Source organism: Micrasema longulum, unplaced genomic scaffold (genome assembly GCF_059751315.1).
Source record: "Micrasema longulum isolate JH-2025_06_02 unplaced genomic scaffold, ASM5975131v1 h1tg001608l, whole genome shotgun sequence".
NCBI classification, from domain to species: Eukaryota; Metazoa; Arthropoda; class Insecta; order Trichoptera; family Brachycentridae; genus Micrasema; species Micrasema longulum.
Window position 1 is genome coordinate 264,354 of NW_028278789.1, and position 13,505 is coordinate 277,858.

Below are 13,505 nucleotides of genomic sequence, written 5' to 3' on the forward strand. Positions count from 1 at the left end.
GAAGAAACATAAATGCAAGAAACTGAACAAAAAGAACATAAAACTATTTAGCAAAGACAAACAAGGGCAAAACAATAATAGTATACAATATTTAAAAAAAACGAAAGACCAAAAACTTTGAGCTAAACCATACCAATCCAACTTCATCCCACACTGTTTAGTCGCGAAGAGATCTACGAAAAGCCGTAAGATCTATCCCAAAGAATTCCAAGTCGTATGATGAATTGACTAATCTACACATTCTGGACATTGGGGCATAAAAACCAAAGTTGCTCTTGGAAGATTTTATAAATAGCAGCTTTTGACTTCTGGTGACACGGTTGGGAACATGAAAAGAAATTGATTGCAACAGAGATGGGACATCACTTAAAGCATTAAGTATTTTGAAAATGCATATAAGGTCCATCTCAGTTCTACGTATCTCCAATGAAGACAGATTAAGAGATTGCTCTATTTCAAAATAAGAATAATTACCCCTTTGTAATTCGAGCAACCATGCCACTTTTCTTAAAAAACGGTGTTGGACAGACTCGATATGGTCAATATGAGTCCTGTAGAATGGAGACCAAATAGGAGAAGCGTATTCTAGATGGGGTCGAACTAGTGAGCAATAAAGAGTATTGATAGTATTAATATTTTTGAAGTCCGCCGTCACTCTATTGATAAAACCGAGAAGTTTGAGAGATTTGTTTACAATATTATCAATGTGTTCACGATAGGAGAGTTTACTATCTAAAGTAATGCCAAGATCCTTTATTGACGAAACCATTGAAAGGGAAGTATTTTTTAGTTTGTATTTGAATTGTATAGGTTTTTTTCGTCGCAAGAAAGATATTATTTTACATTTGTCAATGTTAAGTTGAAGACAATTGATGTCGCACCATTCATTAAAACAATTAATATCATGTAATATGCTATGTTTTTCAATAAAAATTATTGTTAATGTAGGTTAAGTGTAAATAATCGATGTAATTTAATCGAGTTATAATCGAGTTATCACGATAATCAGATATGTGGTCAAATTTCTTCAGACAAATCTTTTACAAGTATTCTGAAGTCGTTAGAGTTTATCAATCATTTCACAGCTTAAATCAGTCATGAAAACATCAGCGTCTTCTACTTAGAATAGGAAGTAATTATTCTTTATAGGAAGTATAGTGCAGACAGTATAGTGCCGTCATCAAGGCAATTGTTTGCAAAAGTCATATTTTAACATATGACACTTTTTAGTATTTATTAACTTTTTAAAAAACTTTTAATATTCATAAGTAAAAACGCAGTATGTAACTTGTTTCTGAAGCATAAAACCTGCGTTTGTCATGTCTACACTGAGTTTTTGCTTATAGATCTCTAGATATTGTGTTATTGCTTACAAAACTCAAATAACATTACATCGATTTTTGTACTGAAATATTTTTTTACTGCTCTTTGCTATGTTATATCAAATGGTTTGAAATTTCTTGTAGAACTTATTTATTTATTCGTATAAAAATTCACGTTACAAAAAAAAACGTATCTCTAAGTCTATGAGGCCAAGAGCCCTGTGTTGAGTTGGGATACAACATAATAGAAAGTGGAACCATTAATATTATTAAAGAATACGACAAATAAATTATAATATTATTATATTTTTTGGAAGTGAAACATGGAACTGGCAGAGGAAGGATGAAAGCCGAGTGAACGCGGTTGAAATGCGATCTCTTAGACGAATGTGTGGGAAATCAATGTATGACAGGGTTACGAATGATGAAATCAGGCGAGAGTGTAAATCTGAGACAAGTATAATTGATTAGATTAAGAAAGGGTCTCTGAGATGGTTTGGTCACGTAGAACGAATGGACGACGAGAGAATGGTAAAACAAGTATATATGGCAAAAATGAACGGCAAAGTTAGACGAGGACGACCAAGGAAGACGTGGCATGATCAGATAAACCAAAATCTTAAGTCTGGTCATGTCAAAAGCAGACAGAACCGAAGGGCATGTATGACAAGATGTATGAATGTGGAAGAGGCTAGGAGTGTATGCCAGGATAGACGTGTGTGGCGGTCCATTCTCTCTGCCTACCCCTACGGGGAAATGGCGTGATGGTAGTTGTAGTAGTAGTAGTATTTTTTGTATTTTTTTAATATTTTTTTTTTATACAATATGTCTTAAGTATTTTTTTTTTCAACAATATTTTGAGTCTGTCCAAATTTTTGTAGACAAGGCTTGGATTCAACTCCCTGGGGAGCTGTTCACAGGGTTAGGGCTTACGACCTGCCATTGGCTGGTTTAAGTGGCCACTTTACACACGCCGTACACATTGCCTAGACTTCTATATTACCTTCTCTTAAATGTTCTACATCTCTGTTGTAATATGCTAATATTTTATTTTTGTAATTTATTCATTTTTATTATAATGTAGTACTATTTTTGTTATTAAAATAATTTATTTTATTTGTACATATATAGGTAGTATGTATATAATAAATGCAGCTTTAGAACAGGTATTTTTGTATCAGATGAAACTACTTGGATTATTTATTTGCAATTCAATTCAATGTCTAATCCTTGTTGTTTTATTTTGTATTGCGTGTATATACTATTACTTTTTGCCAATAAACGCCATATTTCGGCACTGAACCCGAAACAAATTTCAATAAACATCTGAATAACTACATCATTACCCATATTTAACCCATTTTAAGCATCTAGTTAAAAAACTTCCGGCTGTGTAGATGTTCAGCTATTAGTAGTCTTAGACTTTTCACAAATGTCTCTAATTGGATAATGGTACCATTGACAATAAAAGGAGTGAGAGAAGATACGTTTAACTTACTGAGCTACCTGCGAACGTAATTTGTTTTTTAGATGGGTTTTAAGTAAACCGTACTCCTTTGTCCATATTGTCACTATATTTAGAGTACTTTATTTTTAAGCCTTGACAAAGGAACAGTCGTGTTCTGAGACCGGTCGGAATCGGAATAAATATGTAGATAAATTATTTGAATATTACAATATTTATTTATGTTATAAATATACTGTTTTCCATCATATGGCCCTTCGCACTTCATTTAAATTCAAGAATAAAAGCTTGAAGGGTAGGTAGTAGGTACACAATTTTTTATAAGCGAAAGATTCAGCTTTGTTCGAGGAAAAGGGTCGAGATGTGACCTTTAATAAATAATCGAAGCACGTGACTTTTTATTTTAACTCTTAAGGCCGTTCTTTTTTTATCTTTTTTTAACATCTGCGGACGACAACGTATTTGTAAGGATTAATAGTAAAATATCACCGTATTTTGAGAATATCCAAATCGTCAAAATTCTTCAATGAAATACAAACTAATTGACATTGATAAAAATCAATGAAATCTGAGGTTATCCCTTTATTAATTGTTCTGGGTATTGTAGTACATTTTTCATCATTTCTTTTCACATCCCCTCTTTCCCATCTGCTGAAAAGCCTCTAAAAATATATTTAAAAAAACTGTTTTTGTTTTATAAGAAATATTCGTTTAATGACTCAAGTTATTTATTCACTTTAAGATTTCAAATTTCTAACTTATGGGCCACCCGGTACCTAAAACAAATTTTACAAAATTATGACTACATGTACTAACCATACATAATTCATATATTTGACCAAATACATAATATATTAAGTGACTTGGCGTTTATTTTGTAGAACTCAATGGAGTAACATTATTATATATTAACTTATGTTATTTTTTTTTTATTTTATTTTATTATTTTTTCACGCCCATAAGGCTTTTACATACATGAAAATTTTACAAAATATAAGTATATAAACAACATTAAATTTAAAAAATACAATATAAAGCAACAAAAGATAGAACGGTGTTAAGAAGTAAAGTTGGTATAAAAAAAGAAGATGAGTATATAAACAGCATAGATTTAAAAAAAAAAAAACACAATATAAAGAAATAAAATAAAGGAACAAAATAAAGGAACAGTGTTAAGAAGTATAGTTGGTATAAAAATAAAAAGATGAGTGTATTAACAACATAAATTATAAAAAAAAAATACAATATACTGTAATAAAATATAGAACTGTGTTTTAAAGTTAAGTTGGTTTTAAAAAAATTAAAGCAATATATATATATTTCTATTTTTTTAATAAGCTAAAGAAATACAATTAAAGGTTTAAAGCAGCTAGGTACATAATGTTATAAAATACAATATGAACAGAATATTAAGTTCTATTTGATAAGGAACATATACATTGATATTTAAAATTTACAAGACTCACGCTAAAGACATCGATGTTACATTTTTAATATTAAAATCAAACACTTATTTATTTATTTATTTTATTTGACACTTTATATACATATACAATATATATATACATATAAGGGCGGGCATATTGCCTTAAAACAATTTCTTCCTACCTACCCAAAACGTTCAGTTTGAGAAAATAATAAATACATGGACATATTGAATCTTACAATTTTATACAAAAATTAAATAATATCTATATCCATTTCCATATCCATATCTATGTATGGACTTAGATATAGGTATATCTATATCTTTATCTATATCTTTATCTATATCTATATTTATATGTATATCTTTATAAATATATATCTATGTCTATATCTATATAAATATATATCTATATCTATGTCTATATTTTTATTATATATATATATATATATCTATATCTAAGTCTATATCTATATCCATATCTTTATCCATATCTATATATATATATATATGCCCGTACATGCACACATACATATCCATACATACATATATTCACATATATACACACACATAAATATTCATGTCAATATAACATATTTATATTTCTGTTTTATAAATATCTATATTTACAAATATTCAATTTTAATAATACTCGTATATAAACTCCTGATCGAATAGCCAGTCTATTATTTTGCACTTGTCACTTTTGGTAGAATTACCTAGAGGTAATTCTACCAAAAAGAAAGGTACCTAGAATTGTATTACTGTATATAAGAATCTTCAGTATCCTTAATCTTCAAATTCGTTTGAAAATGACCTTACAAGGCGAAACAACGGTCCGATTTTGAATTACATATTTTATACTTGTTTGTCTTGATGATTGATTAAATTTAATAAAATTCTACGTACAGGCCTTTAGAGATTAAAGCACCCTCTCGAGGACTAAAGTAATAATCCTTCCACCCTAAGCATATGTATTCCTAAACAAATTTTCCACAATCGTAGAGTAATAACCGTTTGTTGGTAGCTCGTGTGAGGCTAAGCTCTTTGGCCTTGTTTCGTGTTCAGTAAGAAAATTGTATTTTCATTGCACGGATTAAATTTAACTTAGTTTACGTATCTAGAATAACATTTTGTGGATTATGATATTGCCCTGTTATTTCAGCTTTAAATAATTCATATTTATTTTTTAACAAACACTTCTACATTATAATATAGAATACTTACTTACTTACTTATCGGGTCCGGACTTTAGACCTTGCCACTCCAGTGTGCAGCGACATATATCGTCTTGTCAGTGGCCATCCTCAAATCATTTTCATCACAAGTTAACTACATTTGTGGGCACCGCAGCAGATGAAGATCATCCTGCACCTCTTCACAATCGCAGTTCATGTCATCTCCCTCCAGAAAACCCCACCTCCGTTGGTTGTATTTGCACCTAGACACCCCTATTCTAAGTCTATTGAAAACTTTCCACGTAGGGAAGTCCAAATTGTGGGTGGTGTTTGTGCTTTCAGATGGCATTATCCAAAGCCTATCGCCAAGTTCCTCTCTCCACAAATCCTCTCCGCGTTTTCCTGCAGAGGTCTCCAAGTCAGTTGTGACTTTGAGGAAACTTCTTCTCGGTCCCAGTCTGGGAAGAGCCATTCGATGGCCGTATTGGGGGTGTCTAGGGTCATGGGTCTGTTTGTGTCTCTCTGTGTCCACTGCTACGTTTCTCCTGAGGTTGGGTGGAGCGATAGCTATAATAGGATTAAGTTTGTGCACCGGTGTGGGCTTAAGGCAGCTGGACACCAATCGCGCCATGTAATTTACAGCAATATCCACTTGTTTTGCATGTGCTGACTTCTGCCAAACGGGACAAGCGTACTCTGCTGCGAAGACACACAAACCCAAGGCAGAAGTGCGGAGTACATGTGGAGATGCTCCCCAGGATGAACCATTGAGCTTTTGTAATATGATATACGAGTAGAATGTATAGAATGCTGCGCAAAGTCTGTATTTAAATTTACCGTTTTTTAAACATTTGTAATGTAATGTAATGTATTCATACTGTTGAGAAGTGAACGAGGTGTGAAGAATTCTTCGTCCTAGGAGGAGTAAAATTTAGTAAGTGGACTGTATTGTTGGGAAAAGAAGGTTGCCCAACTCTACTAACCTGCTGATGACGAAGCATAACGTGTGTTAGAACCTGGTTGGTGAAGCTGGCGGTCGTGAGTCGCTGGCATAGCTTGTATGGAGCTGGCGGTTGAAATGGACGCTGGCACAGCTCCCTTAGTGAAATATTTGTTAAGCACTTCACTAGTAAAATGTTATTTGTGAACTGATAATATAATGTTTTTTCCGGCACTCACAAGTAGAATTATTGTTACATGGAGTGCGCTAGGAAATGGGAAGGACGGGTAGGTAGGTATAGATTAGGTTGAGCGTTCTTCCGAACACATACAAACTTTCAACGAAAAAAAACCCACAAGTTTACATAATTCTCGAAACCCTAGATTTCCAAAAATTTTCATTTTACATAGATGCAATACAACTGCAGCTTTAAATCATTATTCATATGTTTGAAAAAAACTTCAATTTTATTCCAGATCCCTTTAAATAAATGTCGAATATTAAAACATTTAAATCATAATTAAAAAAACACATGACACTCACCCCATCCTGAACTCCGTACAGTAGAAAATTGTGTATCTCTTAGAATAAAATATTTTATTTTAAGGAACCTGTTAAAGATAGTAAAAATGAGATGTAAATAAAATAAAATGTACATACAAATAAAAATTCTTGTAAAATTAAACCTCTCTAAACATGAGTTTTTACTCAATTATAGAGGTTGAAACGTTATTATTAATTATGTATGTACAAAACATTTGTAATTTCATCCTTGTTTTGTAAACATTTTTTCCCAAAAAATATGAAAAATATGTAGAATAATAATTTCCACAAAAATTGTTGTCAATTCGGGCTCTTTCTGATGACAATCTAGCTACCTGTATGGATGTTTGTGTGATGAAAAAAAACCATCGCCATTCCACGAAACGATGCGATAGACCCAGCATCCCCAATATCTTTCGGTAACTCATTAAACATCTTTAGTCCTTTATGGTACAGATTGTTTTGAGTTGATTTGGTTCTTGCTTTGAGAATCTGAAACATACACCTGCCCTCGTAGTAGTTTTCATCATCCATGCTTTTTCCGACGATGGATGTATTTTTGTTGAGAGCAATATCCGCAAATCCCTGGAAGGTGACGCAGCTAATGCATTGATTAAAGTAGCCGATTGGTGTATTCGAAGCAGATTGAATTTTGCTCCTCAAAACACAAAAAAACTGTTGGGCACACCGGTGTGAATTGCAATATTCTAGGCGAATTATTTTTAATGGATAAAGGCTAATTATTCTGGCTCTTGCTAGAGCATATATGACATACTGTCTACAAAAGATTCTCTTCGGACATCTATCTCCCTTTGTTAACCATGGAGTTGATACAGTGCTTTATTTATTTAGTTTTTTATTGCTTAGTTCTTGGCATGAACACTTGACAAACTTACTACAATGCTCCATTTTTTATAAATTTATTGATATCATTCTAACTTTGCTAGAATTCCACTCGTCCATGCGCTTTGTAGCTGCACGATGATTGGTTATCTAGCTTTCATATACCAACTTAAAAATACCTAAATTTTATAAATGGGGTCTAGAATTCCAATCGTCTATGCGCTTAGTAGCTGCAAGACGTGTTGTAATCTTACTCCTTTTTACTATTCATATTATTTTTATTTTTTTTTAGTATCATTAATACACTAAATTTATTTGTCAATTTTTAAAATGTGTAAATGGGGGCTAAATTTCTAACTGTCTATGCGCTCTGTAGCTGAAAGACGTCCTGTAATCTAGCTCCTATCTGTTATAATTTGTTATTGATCTTAATTGAAAACGAGGAACTAGAATCCCAACCGTCCATGCGCTCTGTAACTGCAAGACGTACTGGGATATTTATTAATTGTACAGCGCCCTTGAGGTGATTTTCACAAAAATGGCGCTATATAAATTATCCAACTATATATATATATATATATATCTTTATATATATATGTATATATATATATGCTTGACGGATTCACTCCCGGTTCTAACGGGCTTGTTCTCTTTGGATCTAGTAGTCTAGCAACGATCGAAAATTTCCACTCAATAAGAAAACGTTTATCTCTTATTGGTGGCTTCCGTCTACTCCTAACTGAAGAAACGTCTCAATCGACTGTAAAAAATGTCCTTAAATGCTCTTCTTAATGCTTGGCAATCGCGATGAGAATCTTCCTTATTTCCTTCAATCCGTCAGCACTTAAAATCTTCTTGGGTTATCCCTGGTCACAAGAGTGCAGTTTTTATCAGATCATGGTTAATTTAAAAAAAAATATTTGTTTTTAATGTTGTTGATTTCTCTTCGAACTGTTGCGGATATCCTAATCAATGCTCTGAACACATCTGGTGGTCTTGTCCCTTTTCCTCTCTCTATAATTACCGAATGGAGTTTTTTGCTACTATCCGTGGTCCTGTTATAGGTTATGTCGGATATACAGACCTAAAAGTAATTTCAAGGCTTTCAAAAAGTTTTAAATCATTTTAGCGAATTGATTAACGTTTATCATTTCATGGTTTACCTCTTCGTTCTAATTCTCAAGGCACTCTCTTAATACCCATCCACAATTCCTCTTTCTTCTCTAACTCATATAGTGTCCATGCGGCTCTACTGTGGAATAATCTCCCATCCACCATCAAAGATGTAACTACGTTATCTCTGTTCAAATCACGTCTGAAGAAACATATCCTTCCTCTTCCTTAATCTCTCCCCTTTTTCATTTTCTTCTTTCCTCTTTTTTCCTTTTTCCCATTGATTAATAGTTTTGATTTAAGTTAATTTATAAACAAATACGTTTATTTCAATTTTTCTATATCTTTAGCTTTTTAATCTTTTTTTCTATTGAATATGTTCTGTAACTTGAATTATACATTTTTTATTTTATTGGTTGGTTGGAAGAAGTTGCCATTTGGCAATGAGCCCGCCAATGTACAAATAACATTATGTACAAAAAGTTAAATAAAAAAATATGTCGACTAATGTGACATCGCAGCCGTTAAAACGGCATGTTTTCTTGATTACTTCTAAAATCTAAAATGACTTCTAAAAATCATTAAAAAGGCATTCATAATTTCATACGCTAAAAACCTTCCCCGTTCTTCCCTTTTTGTTTTTTCGAAGTTAAAAATTCACGAAACTGTGAAGCCTGTAGCTGTATCCTCCTTTAAGCTTTTAAAACAAAAGGTTTCATGTTTTATCTATCCTCGCTACAGAACAGACGATCGTTGGTACATGGATGACCTATTTCCCTCAAACACCATAAATTTTCTTCCCCGCTTCACTATTTTGAATGAAAAGATTGTGTGACATTGTTTCATCTACGAACCGCTTGCTAGAAATCATAAATGGCGATTCTTATCCTAGATTTTCAGACAAATTACGTTCTGGAGAATACACAAATCATACTGGTTCAGGCGGATGAAGAATACAGTTCCGCGTGACTGAACCTTTTAGCATGTCAAGCCTTCTTTTCATAAGTTTGTGTAAAGTATTAGGTTTTCATATACAAATGATGGTTAATAGGTTGGTTCCAGCAAACTTCCGTCATCATCACCAAAGTACTTTCGAAACGACCCAAATTTTTACCGGACACGGAGCTATGAGAAGTTATCTATATAGGTTTAAATAAAGGAATGGTGACTATTGTCCATGCGATGATATTTCTTCACAGAGTATGGAACATCTGTTATTTCAGTGCCCATTTTTCAGTTTGCAACGCCATAATCTTGAAGCAGAATGCAGGAAAGATGGAATATCCTTAACAGATATCCACACTGTAGTAAAAAGTAGTTATCACGCGCCATTGTTCTTGAACTTTGCAACAATGGTGATTGGACTCATAAAGGTAATAAACCAAAATCAGTGATCGAACATCCCATTTCCAAGACAAACAAAAACTTTTTTTTTCCGAGTACCTTAGCCTTGTACATGACACGTAAGGCTACTAAATACAGGGGTCCAAATATATATTTTTTTTAAAATAGGTTGGTTGATAAGTCTTAACTAGGAAGATGCCAGGATTGATTTAGATCTTCTCTTAAATATGATGATTCTGGAAATATAATAAATTTCTCATGAGCTTGATAAGTTTTAATTTTTGATGGATATCTGAATCATGGTGTCTAGAAGAGACAAATATCGGATAAAAAGTTGCTTTGTATGAACAAGTATAGAATGGCCAGTGTAAGGGTGGCGACAGCTCTGATTTTTTTTTAAATATCTATCAATGGCATCCAAAAATTAACATATAAATTAAAGTCCTACTGAACTGCATGAAATGCAGTTTGTCAGAAGGTGCTTATAATTAAATTCTAAAATATATATACATAATCTTATTTCTTAAATTTTATAAACATATAAAAACTCTTATTACTATAGAAAAAAAAGAAAAATATATATTCCCTTATACATCGAAAATAAAAAAAATAGTCCCAATAAAAAAGAAAAACACAAAAAAATTTAAATGTAAAAAACCACGTTCTTAAAGCCAGATTTTCAGCAGACGTCTTTCTCTTGAGCTAGATAAGTTTTTTTGTTTTTTTTTTTTATTTAACGAGCTGAACCCGGCAATGCTTTGCTATTGCTAGATTTGAGTTCTTGCTAGATTTGAGTTTTTGCTAAATAGATTAAATTAACACAATCGAAAGTTTGATATCAATTATTGTATTTAGTCAAAATTAGATATGTACGTATACATTATAATTTTTTTGTTTCGGTTTAGATAAATTGTGAGGACAGAGAATTTTGATAAATAGGTATGCGCATTTTTTAAAAAACGAAACAATATAGGGACACGCCAATTTTAAATATCTATAAAAATAAGGTTTGGACATGTAGAGCGAATGAACAACGAAAGGACGGCTAAAAATATATGCATTACGAATGTTCATGGATGCAGAAATAGAGGAAGACCGTGAAAGACATGGCATAACCAAATCCAACAAATACTTGAAAAAAGGCCATGGTAAAAGTCGGAATAATCGGCGCGCGTGCATGAGAAAATCTATAAATGTAGAGGAAGCGAGATTTGAATACAAAGATAGAGTGATGTGGCGTTCTATCCTCTCTACCTACCCTTACGAGGAAGCGGTGTGATAGTTTGTTGTTGTTATTGTAAAAAAACCATTTCTCAAGTGCCACAATTTAGGGTGAAAATACGTGAATACGTTTGCATGAAGAAAAGTCAGACCGCGTTTCCTCTTAAGATTAAACCTTATTAAGTATACTTACAAAAAATTACTAAAAATTCTTTGGCGAAAATGGTTCGGAACAACGTAAAAAAGTTGTTGTAAAAGTTTTCATTGGTAAGTAGGTACTTGTTTATGATTGAATTCCAAATCTAAAAGTAATATGTTGATATACAAAGATATACAAATATATGTAGGTACCTAACTAAGAACTTGTTTATGTTTGAATTCCAAAACATAAAATATTATATTATTTTCAAATAAATAATTTTTTTAGCAAATGTCAAACTCTTCTCAGGGATACACTCTAGTCAGGAATGCGATTTTCAAAAATGTATAAAATGTCATTTGATATTATTTTAGTTTAACCAAAAACATAGAATTAAGAACAGTCACCAAAAATAAAGTAAAAAAAAAGAAATGGGTAGAAATTATAAGGAATTCAATGAAATAATCTGATTGGGATCCAACAAAAACCAATGTTGTTTGTAAACATTCAAAAACAAACTTTTTTTATACACTAAAAAATAACATCGATCCATTTTTTTTACGCGCATTCTCGGCGAATGCAACCCTGGTGATGGATAAAAAAACATTTTCTCTCCTAACTTTTTTTGTACTTAGTAAATCGAATATTTTTTAAGCTATAAACCTTCTCGCGGTAAAGACGTACATTTATCTGAAAACCGCACGTAAATCGGTCCGGTAGTTATTAAGTCCATCGAGAAGAACCATTAGAACATTGCCTTTTATATAAACAAAAGAAGAAGAAGAAGATAGATAGATGATAGCATATTATACATTTTGGTATATTGTTCTCTATAGTCCTTAAAATATAGCTTGATTATAATGATAGCTGTCAAACTAATTTCATTAGTGATGGGAAATTACTGATTACTGATCAAATTGATTTTATCAGTTATTTCATGCAATCATGAAACTCTGTTTCCGAAAATTGATATAAAAAACGCAAAAACAAGCCTATTATAGTGTGTTTAATGTAAAAGTATAAATGAGACATTTATACTTTTTTCATGAACAACATTAAATTAATTATTTTTTATTCGATCAATTTGTCCCATCTCCAAAGTTTTTGCAAAATTATGTAACCTTGTAAGAACGTCGTTAATAGTTAGGTTTATTTTAGTTTTCTTTTAGTTTTAAAGCTGATTTTATTTATTAATGTTGATTTATGTATCAAGCATTGTTTTTTAAAAAAAATAATTAACACGCCAGATACAAATGATTTTTCGGGTGTCAAAATAAATAACTCCTTTGACGTTACTACAAAGTTATGTCGTCACTTTTTCTGACAACTGGCATTCTAATCATGTTTCATTTTAAGAACTTTAGTGTTCTTTTGACGTATGTATTATTGAATTTAGGGAGAGCTAGTCCATCTACACTAGTGAACCGAGTATTATATACACGCTCCAATTCAGTATACCGGACTTGGTCTACTAACAAACTAATAAGCGGATATTCCCTATCACGGTCAAAATAGGGGAAAAAAATATATTTGTTTATTTATTTTACATGATACTTTTATTTTTTATTTTTTATTTTCTTTATGAACACCTCACTAGGTACAACCCTTGTCGTGGCATTAGTTTACATTATTAATATTATTACCATTATTATTAAAACTTTTAAAGAAAATAGATAAATAACATTCATGTTAATATATCTGCAAGATATCAGAATAACATTAAAATCCCGATATTAAACCATTCTCAAAATTATTTTCTCTATCTTAGAAAAAAAATACTTTCAACCTTCCGTTGAACCTTAAAAATATTGAAAATACCCATGAATCCAAAAGAAAATTAAAAGAATACCTGATACTTAATAATCCTTCATTGTTATTTTATATATTTTTTCTTGATTTTTTCCACAAATCTTGTGTTTCCTCTACCATTATTTGTCACTATAACTTATAAACCACAGTTGTAATTCATTC